Here is a 4,690-nt window from a genome sequence, read left to right as displayed (position 1 = left end):
AGCCACCTTGCTCTGCAGCTACAGTCGAAGAGCAACGGCCTAGTCCAATAGCACTCTAAAGGCCAATTAGATTTCCAAGGTATGAGTTTTCGATAGTCGATGCTCACTTCGTCAGATATGAGGAGGGGAAAAAGGAAGGAGTCTTTATAATCCAGGCAGAGGGTGAGTGGGGTTTTGGGAATTAGAGTTATTTATTATATTGTATTATATAATATAGAGTATTATAGCTAGCTTTCTATTTACTATACCCTCCCACCCTTTGCTTGGATTGTAAAGACTCCTTCCATTTTCCACTCCTTGCATCTGACGAAGGGAGCATTGACTCTCGAAATCTCATTATCTTGGAAATCTAGTTGGTCTTTAGGGTGCTATTGGACCCGGATCTTGCTCTCGATAAATGTTGCCAGTGGGACTTGCTAGGTTTGTCCTTCTTCAAGATTCACATCCCTCTTCAGGGTATCCAGCAGTTATACTTCTCAGTCAGGTGTTTGTGCGCAAGTGTGCCTCCTCTTCAGTGCACGAGCATGAATAATAAACTGTGAATACACACGGTGGCTATGTGACCGCAGCCTGAACGGTGTGTGCATACGGGCAAGCAGCTATGCTTTTCTGATAAGCATTTGACCAAATGCACGAACACTATCTTGACATTTCAAATCGGTGGAGGACTGGTGATGGCAGGGGAAAGGCACACAGCAGGTGACAGTGCACAAGGTGTGTGTGTGTGGGGGGGGTGAGGTACCTACCGGTGGCCTTTGATGTGAGGATGTTATGTGCCCATCCCTGAAAAATGTCTGGGATTCTGCCAAGAGCGGGGCGTTTGCCCTCCTGCCTCCTGCCGGCCTTTTTTCCGTTCCCCCCTTTTGCTTAACATTCCAACGCAGGCTTGCTCTGTGACTCTTCACTTGATCCCTGATATTTATCCTGGTGAGATTGCCTCCGTTACATTTCTTCCTGTTCTTAAAAAGCGTTTGAGTTGGAACTCTTTTATCAGGCTGGGTATTTCACAAGTCCCCCTCTGCAACTCCTCACCATATATTTAACTTAGAGAATTCTCTCCCGCAAGATTTAAGAGATGGCCACTAGATTCAAAAGAGGCTGAGACAAATTTATGGAGGAAAGATCAACCCACATCTATTCGCTACAAGGGCTAAATGGAACCTCCACGTTCAGAGGCAGTATATCTCTAGACCCCTGTTGCAGGGGGACCTTTTGGTCTCTGTGGCCCTGCTTGCTTCTGGAGGCATGTCGCTGGCCATTGTGGGAAAGAGGATGCTGGACTGAATAGATCTTTGGTCTGATCCAACAGGGCTGCTCTTATGTTCGCATACGAACTTTTCAGGGAAGGGGGGAACGGTGCCGAGCACAGCCTTCCAAAGCCTGCCTTTCAACCAAATCAGCAAGTATATGCATTTCTACCCCAGTTTCTTTCCAGGCACTCAGCTGGTTTTCATTGAGCAATCCAACTGGTTTAATGCTCACGGCTGAGCCAAAAGGAACTGTAGCAAAGAGGCCTGTCAAACATCATTTGTTTGCTTGTGCGCCTTGGACAGCAGCTGGGGCTGTGGGCATTCGGAGGAGAAGGTTCTTCTCTTCTAGTTACCAGAAGCTGCATCGGCTGGTTCCTGCAGCTGCTACAAAAGACATAAGGGTTGGATGGATCAGCCGTTAACCCCTGCTTAGAACCGCTATTCTGCGCAGGAATTAGGAGTAAGAGTGAACTTTCTTTGCTGCCACAAAGCTGCAGATACCAAGAATTCCACCTGCCAGATGAGATCATTCCCGTGCAATGTCCACCTGGGTTGAGATGAGCAAGCACCAGAGACAGGGCCTTTTGGGTTGTGGTGCCAAAGCTTTGTTTGCCTGGCACCGTACTGATGGATCTTCAGGCCCTAACAAAAGGCATTTCGAGCCTCTCAAGTGCCTGAGGATTCTTCTGTGGCTTCATGTGACGGTTTTAACTGAGCTTGCCGGTTTCCTGGCTAAGGACAGCCTGATTTTCTGAGCTTGAAGGGTTTTGTACCTCTTGGCTGCTGCTGCTGCTTTGGGGCTTCTGTTTTAAAGGCTGGGCCTCATTTACTGTTTATTGGCTTTAATGTTCTTCATTCACCTTTGGGTTTTTCATTACCCTTTTAAAACAACTATTGCTGCAAGCCAGCCCAGAAATGTTTTGCTGATGGAGTGGACTTTAAATATTTTAAATGGATAAATAAGTGAGGTCCATCAGAGGAAACCGCTGGAGCCACAGTGACCCCGGAGTGGTGCTGCCGCTACATGTTACCCAAACTCTCCAGCAGGTGGACCCAAAGTCTTTCCCCTCCACCTTTAATGCAAGCAGCTCTTCTGTTTGCACTGCAGGTGAAAAACAGCAACCTGAAGGAACGCATGGCAGAAAAAGAACCTGATTATTGAACTGGAATGAGGGGAAATGGCTGATACCTTCTGAAGAGTCGTGTGCTGTAAACCACAAGGGTCTGGGGTGTATGGATATGCTTTTAGCCCTTGAAAAAGTGGAATTTATGGAACAGGTTGAGTGAGTTGGCTTCCCTGTTGGGCTTGTTCAGGGGCCGGACCCCCGTGATGCAGTATCCAACCTGTAAAACAACACAGAGAAAGAACATTAGTAATCTATTTATTCACTGAAACTTCTGTACTTTCCAGACCTCCACAGGAGGGTGTTTATCACCTTAAGACCCCACCCAGGCAGCTGTTCAAAAGAGAGAGAAAATCCTGTTCATTACTGTATTGTACTGTAAAATAGTAGAGTCCAGTAGCACCTTTAAGACTAACCAACTTTATTGTACCATGAGCTTTTGAGAACCACAGCTCTCTTCATCAGATGCATTGTCAGCTTTCGAGAACTACAGCTCTCTTCGTCAGATGCATTCACATATTGCACTGGTCACTTTATAATCATATACGGTTAACACTGTGATTCATTGTATTTTCCTCCAGTTCAGGGAGGCTCCTGTTTGCAGTCACACGTTGCCTTGTAAACTTCACAACAGTGCTCTCTTCATCTGACAATGCATCTGACGAAGAGAGCTGTGGCTCTCAAAAGCTGACGATGCATCTGATGAAGAGAGCTGTGGTTCTCGAAAGTTGATGATGCATCTGACAAAGAGAGCTGTGGCTCTGGAAATCTTATGCTACAAATAAGTTGGCTAGTCTCAAAGGTGCTACTGGACTCTTTACTATTTTGCCACTACAGACTAACATGGCTAACTCCTCTGGAGCTATAGATTAGGATTATCATCCCCACAGGATAGAAAGTGGGGGGGGGATGACTGAGAGGCAGCAGCTTCCCTAATGCCACCTAATGAATTTGCAGCTATGAGCTGAACCTGGGACCTGCAGAAACATGGTCTGTTCTCATAACCACTTTGCCACCACCAGCTCATAGGATCTGTGTTGTCACCGTCTCTCCCCAGATTTCCAGTTCCTCCTTTCCAGACTTGGGAGAAGAAACAACCCCCCCCCCCAATCCAAAAAAAGCTTCCACGTTGTTTGCAGCTTTCACCCCATGCAAGTATGGCTGCCTCCTTCTCTAGCCACCCTTGCTCTTATGCTTTGAGTGGAATTCCAATGAGCAGAAATGAACTGGGTGAAGCTTTTACCCACCCTGTGCCAGGAAAAAGCTTCCGTTGCTACCTTTCTGGGAGTCCAGCAACATAATACAGGGGGCCAAGCCAATCAGAAAAGTTTCATGCAATGTTTCGTTCCCATACAGAGTAGGTCTGAGGCTTGTTATGGCCGGGGATGCTGTCTGCAGAATAGACGGGCCTGATCCTGGCCCCTATCTCCAGTTCCAAACGCAGGAGGGCTGCTTGCAGTTAAATGTGGCGAGTAACTATAACATTGTACCGCATGTTCCGCAGTGCGAGTGAACGCAGCTATAGACCTGAAGTGCAGGAGGGCCTGTGGGAGCCGGGAGCCATGTCTGTGCAGAAGGAGCCAGTCAAGCTGGCTGAGCCTGGCTTCCCTCCCGCTCCCCGTCATAGGAAGGAGAGAGTGTGAGAGCGTGGGAGTGAAAGCGGGCGGGCACTTTGCCACCCATTGGCCTGACAAAACCCCTCCCTGTTCCCGCCTTTCTGCTAAGTCTGAAAGCTGCTCTGTCCAGCTCATGACAGCTCAGAGAATCACCCACGCAAAGAAGAAAGCAGACACACACACAGATACATACCCGCACACTTCCCTCTTGAAAAAGGTCCGACACCTGGAGAGGAAGGAACACAGCACTGCCACGCCCTTGGAAGTCTGCACCTTCAGCTGAACAGCACCCCAGAGGGAAGTTGAACAACCTGCCGCTTACTCTTTTGTCTCTCTGACTTTACGGTTGCCTGAGAGGTGGGATTAGGATTCGGGAGTCCTGGCATTCTTTGTCCACCTCCCCGCAAGAGGAGACGACTCCCGCCCAACCTCGCCCGGGAGGGTTGTCTGCCACCCCCGCCCCAACTCCGAGCCACTTGATCTCAGTCTTTCGCACAGCCGTGGTTCCTGACTGGCTGCCCAGCCTTCTTGTAGCTGTTAGGAACAGGTCACCAACCTTCCCTGAGGAACCTGGGCCCAGGCCTCCTTACCACTCCTCGCTGAAACCCCTGGACCCTTCCTCACTGTTGCCCCCTGAATCCTGGCCGCCCTCCCTGTTCTTGTCCCCCCGAAGAACTCCGGCGTTCTGTTTGTTCCGGTA

The sequence above is a fragment of the Eublepharis macularius genome, chromosome 15 (genome assembly GCF_028583425.1).
Source record: "Eublepharis macularius isolate TG4126 chromosome 15, MPM_Emac_v1.0, whole genome shotgun sequence".
Taxonomy (NCBI): Eukaryota; Metazoa; Chordata; class Lepidosauria; order Squamata; family Eublepharidae; genus Eublepharis; species Eublepharis macularius.
Note: the sequence above shows the minus strand (reverse complement) of the source record.